General features: G+C 40.1%; 1 non-coding gene across 1 annotated transcript; it reads left to right on the forward strand.

Moving 5' to 3' along the window:
* The first annotated feature begins 2565 nt into the window (after positions 1 to 2565).
* Positions 2566 to 2640, forward strand: TRNAT-UGU (transfer RNA threonine (anticodon UGU)). The gene has a single exon. It is a non-coding gene; the product is annotated as a tRNA-Thr (tRNA).
* The last annotated feature ends 3211 nt before the right edge of the window (positions 2641 to 5851 follow it).

The following is a 5851-nucleotide window of genomic DNA, read 5'->3' on the forward strand; positions in this document are numbered from 1 at the left end:
AGCATAATGAACTTACCTCTCCTTGGAAAAATCACTTGCTTCGCTCATGATTCAAAGGAGGGAAATAACTTTTGCGTAGGTCAAAGTTTGAACACGTTTCCTTATTCAAATCCGTGAACTTCCACACATAAACACAAGCAACCACAGTCAATGAAATAGCTAAAAACAGCTTGTGTACAACTTTCGGAAATTAATTATGCGAGGACTTTTACTCACCGCACCCCTGCTCCTCGTCTTGCTCTGGAATCAGTGTTGCCAAGGCATGTTGATAGAAAGGAACCAAATCGCATCTGGAATGGAGCTAAAACCACTTTAAAGGAGCTAGATTGAATAGTAGTTATTAGCAGAATAGCACTCCCAACAGCTCCTAACACCTTGCTATTTTTTTTATATAGAAGCCCAAGTTATGGTCGTTTTGGCACCATTTATACCACCTAAATCAACCTTTCACCCACCTCAACAGTGCAAATCCTGGATAAACTGTCATCTCACAACCGTAAGAATGAGCATGATCGTTTTTCAAGTCATTACATCGTTAACCTGATTGATGTAATTTTTTTAAAAATATATATTAATGGAGCACGCAACTGCAATTTATAGTCATTATCTATCCTTATGCGCGATAAAATATTCAAATTTTAAAAAAAAAAACGGTTGTGTTCCGTTTTTGCAAATTAACGCCCACTTGAATACAAATCTCTTCGTTACACACCACACGCCACATTATATATGTTTACAAAAGGCGTATTTCAACTGATAATTTCGAATACGTTTAGTCTTATTTCATTTCGTATAATCAACTGTTTAATTCTTTTTGTGAAAATAAAATATTCCTCTTTAAGTTAATGTCTCACCATTAGATTAAATTGATGAAGCGACACTCACAAAGAATCACTCGCACCTATGCCAGGCTTCGAACTCAGAACTTTGATGCGAGATCGTAAGCCACGTAATCAGCTATACCTTCTCATAACAAGACCGGTTTGTTTCCTTGCAACGTCATAATTTGTAGACCTTGAATTGCAACAGTGTGTCAGAAGCACATTCGGAATGTGTGTTGAATAGGCCAAAAATTGACTAGTATTTCCAAAGTGTGCGTGTGTGAGGAAGGGGGGGGGGATAAAGTATAAGAATTGCATTATGTTCTTATCGTGTGAGTGTGCTGTTGATATTGTGATCAGATCAATGACCTACCAATCATGACGTTGCATATAAACAGAGAGTTTCTGCAATGGCCTTTTATAACCAGGCATTGACAGCGTGCTCGGCTACCGTGGAGATACAGCCTAGCGCATAAAAATAATTAGCCAGAGAGTTTCTTTTAGCAAGTATTGAGTCGGTGCATAAGTTCGTAGCGTTATGTTATGGGTTGGCAATACTGTGTTACCAAGAGTTCCTTGTCCGTTATTCCATTGTTATTGCTTAGTTTGTAGGTTTGTGTTCGTGAAAACACAGTGTATTCTAATTCTGAGCACATTTTGTCTATTTTGCGGACGAAAGAAGATAGAGTGTCAAGTGGACAAAGTTGAACATTTCCGGCACATTCTGATCTTCGAGTTTAACCGAGGATCAAGTGCAGCAGTAGGAAGTCTTTCCTAATGAAGCTGCTCTTGAAACTTAGCTAACTGATTTCTTCACCTCAATAACAATTGGTGCTCTGTACGGGCTAATGCCATAGCCTATACTGAAAACACAGCAGTTCTACAGGCGAGGCATCTAACTCCTCTCCCAACTCTTGCAGATGGTCATTGACAATGTATGCGACTACATTACTGGCTCAGTGAGTGTTGTTGTGACTGTGCATTGTTAGACTACAATAACAATGTTTCATCTTATCACCTGTGTTCTTGTGTTAAGTAATTATTGTATTCCTGTTATCGTATGTTATAAATCGCTACGAACTTACGCACCGACCCAATATTTTTTAGCTTCGACCTAGATCAGAGTTCAGTTGGAACACTAGTTCCGAAATTAGTAAGACTGCAAAAGGCTCAGCTCTGGATACAAATGCACCAAGTTGGCAACAGTGGCTCGAACTAAGCTCGAGTTGCAACTCCTGGAAGAAAATAATCTCCCCCGTTTCATTAGAAGTTTGCCGGCTGCAGATGCTCTTCTATCTTCCAGTCTGACCTAGCTGATCCACCCAGCGTTAATCATGTTAATCAGCAAGTGCATTACAAGAACTCACTAATTAAAATTCAATGTCTTAATGAGATTTTCTTCGAATCTCTTGGGATGTAGGAACCCAAGTTAGTTGAACTCTCTGAACGGCAGAAAATATGTTTTCCTGCAAAGTTAGCACGTGTAAAAAATCTAGATATAATCAAAAGCGAAATAGAACAAAAGACGATAAGACTAGTAAAGTGCAGCCATCTATAGCGGAAGAGATGAAATACAACGAGTAAAGAATGATTAGGCTATAAACTGGAAGCGTATAATCAGAAAGGATGGAGGAAGAGTTGTTTCATAAACTATATAAGTCTCTTAATATTATTAAAATAAATAATTTTTATGAAAAACGAGTTATCAGATCATTACTTGCATGTTTGATTTTTTTTTTTTTGGGCCTCCCCCATGGCGCAGTGGTAGCGTCCTTGCCTTGTAATCAAGGGGTCCCGGGTTCGATACCCGGTGGAGGCACAAGTGGTTCGGATCCCACTTTAAACTGTAGGTCCAGTCCCGATTAGCCTTACTGTGCATAAAGTGGACTTAAAACACCAACTCAACAACAACAACATTTTTGATTTTTATATTATGGGCATATAAGCACATAGGCGGTTAAAACAAAATTGGGGACAGGTCCTTAAAAAGAAAAGAAAATACATCATTCCATTTTTAAAACGCTTTGTAATCACGGGGTCCTGTGTTCGATTTCCGGTGGAGGCATATAGTGGTTCGGATCCCACTTTAAAGTGTAGGTCCAGTTCCGATTAGCCTAATTTGCATAAAGTGGACTTAAAAACCAATTCGACATAAAAAAAAACAACTCAATTTTTAAACATAATACATTCACAACTTGGCGTGAACGAAACTATACTGTTTCCGAGGATCTCCTTACCTATTAAAAGCTGAGGCTGTAAAGGGGCACTCAGCACAGACAAGGACAAACACAGGACAACACAACCCCATAAAGGACAATTTTGGCCGGGATGTAAGGGTGGCGTTCCACGTATACACCCAATTGCCAACCTCACTTCCACGTGGTACACCCTGGACTGCATTTCACAGACTAACTAGGCTCTGGCGTCTGGACCTAGGGCCAGTATAATCATCGTAGGACTGTGTGTGTGTGTTGTCCTGTGTTTTGTCCTTATATGAGCTGAGTGCTTCTTTACAACCTCAGCTTTTAACCTAAGTCAGAATGTTCTAAGATTTTAGTTATCCGACGTTACAGTTATGTTATATCAGTTCTGGTAAGAGTTTGGACCCCGTATAACGTGACGGGTGTCTAAGTGCTGAAGCATCCAAAATTTTAAATTCAAATTCAAAATTATCCTGGCCGTGAATCCAGGCGCCAGATCCTCGTTGGCCCGCAAGAAGCAGTTACCGGGTGTACTACTTGGAAGTTAGTTTCTTACCAGAAGGTCATCCCCATCTACACCCCTTGATCAGATCATCTAGCAATAGGAAAGTCAACAATGGTATATTCTGAAAGGCAGACAATATGTTTTCCCACATAAATATAGAATGAAAATTACAGCAAAACTACTTGCACTGTAAAACACCGCAAAAAGTTCGATGAAAATTAAACTAAATTATCCGTCTGGTTTTAGAGAATGTCGCGCTTTTCACATTTTCCAGCATTCAGAGCTGGTCTCATTCAAAATTAATTTTTGATCCGTATTTTGTGCTCGGGAGGTGAAAATTGGTCCAACTGCTTCGTAATTAAAAATGTTCCCCGGAAGGGAAGAGGGGGGGGACATGTACTGTTAGAAGGTCGTTAATTCGTTTGAGTTGAGCTGTACAAAGAAACCGTGTGATTCGCATAATGCCTCCGGCACGATGAACATAGGAATCACAGAATAAACGACCAACTCAGTCGTGTATTGCGGTGGGATGGGTGACCTACATGGGGTAAAAAAATCGCTATGAAAGTGGGAGATCAGAATTTAGTTTGCACTATGAAATTAAACACGTGCTTATTTATATGAAGTTGGTATGACGTCGTATTTACGAGTCATCATCACTTCTAGTTTTGATTCATTGAATTAGGTTATTTTAGATGGTTTTCTGCCACTTTTGGCTAATCGCGACGATGAGGATAGTGATGACATGATAAAGTTGATGAAGGAACACTCACAAAGAATACCCATACCCAGGCCTGGGATTCGATCCCAGGACCCCTAGCGTCGTAGCGCGTGCTTTTCTAACCACTCCGCCACGGTTTGAGTCACGAATATAGTCACGATCTCACTACCGAAGGTTCCGGTTTCATGTCCTGGACTGAGAATCGGTGTTCCTATGTGAGAGTCTCTTCATGAATATCATATAATCATTATTTATCCTCGTCGCCACAATTAGCTGAAAGCAGTGGCGTAGCATGGGCATTTCGGGTGGGAACGCCAAGTCCGAAGGAAGGTTCGGCCCTTTTTTGCTTAATAATTGACTTATGGAATTAGTTGCCACAGGTATTGTTTATTTGCTTGAAGTCAGCTGGGTTTCCAATAAAACATCATCCATGCAGGTTTTAGCTAGAAAATGAGATACCTCATTGAGCAACAAATGTTTTGAACTCTCTGGTGTTGTACTTTTCGGTATGACGCAGGTCATTAGAAAACCTACCTGAATCACAAGCGCCTCTGAACAACAGCAGACGTCATTGTTGTGGGCGATGCAACTACTGATTGATTTGGTTTATTTTACTTCGTTTTTCTACCACTTTTGGTTAATCGCGAATATGAATATGAGTGATGATATTTATGAAGTTGATGAAGGGACACTCATAAAGAACATCCGTGCTAACGCCGAGATTCGAACCAGGGACCTCTGTCGTCTTGGCGCGCTGTGAGAAAAAAAAGACACGGAGGTGGGTGGATGATCCAACTATCGAACACTCTACTGACGTAACAGTGCCGATTAGTAATTCAGACCACTGTTTATTGCATCTTGAGAATGATGATAAACATTTTAAAATAATTTTGTCCACAGACCATTCGATGTTAAGAGTTTTCAAATGAATGCTAAACATTTCCATTGACCCAGTATTAAGCAGTTAGGTACTAACGAAATAATAATAATAATAATAAAAAGAATAGTTTTGCGGGTTAAGTGGTAGAGCAGCCACGGGCTGAACTTCTACCACGAGGAGTTCACCAATTTATTTGACAAAAACTGTGTTGATCTTTTAGTTTTTAATGCACATCGCTGTTCGTGCGATAAATTATACAATGCAGTGGTCATTAAGAAATGGTATATTTGAGTTTGGTAAAGTTACGTCAGTCAATATTGCGTATTGTAGCATCACATGGCACGAGCGCGAAGAACCGGGTAGGAATTATATCGCTGTCGTCTACTTCAGAAGGCAGAAAGGGTCACGTGAACCCTAGAACCAATCACGTAGCTCTCTGCTCCGTACGCTGGCGTACGACAGAGCATTGCGCGCGTGCTGTAGAGATCCAAGTTTTCCCTCCAGATAGACAGCAAAGAATATAGAGTATTTTACGCCGAACCTGCCCGGTGTCCGGCCAGGAATGGCACTGAAAAAACATGATAGAACGGGTGTTGTTAGTGGAGCGTTGCAAGCGGATCTCGAAAAATAGCTATTATAATGCCATGAAGGTCAAACATATATGAAATTAGTCAAGATTTACTTTATATTTACAGCATTTACGCATTTTTGAATTTTTTTAAT

This window comes from Lepisma saccharinum, chromosome 1 (assembly GCF_977018435.1).
Source record: "Lepisma saccharinum chromosome 1, izLepSacc3.1, whole genome shotgun sequence".
NCBI classification, from domain to species: Eukaryota; Metazoa; Arthropoda; class Insecta; order Zygentoma; family Lepismatidae; genus Lepisma; species Lepisma saccharinum.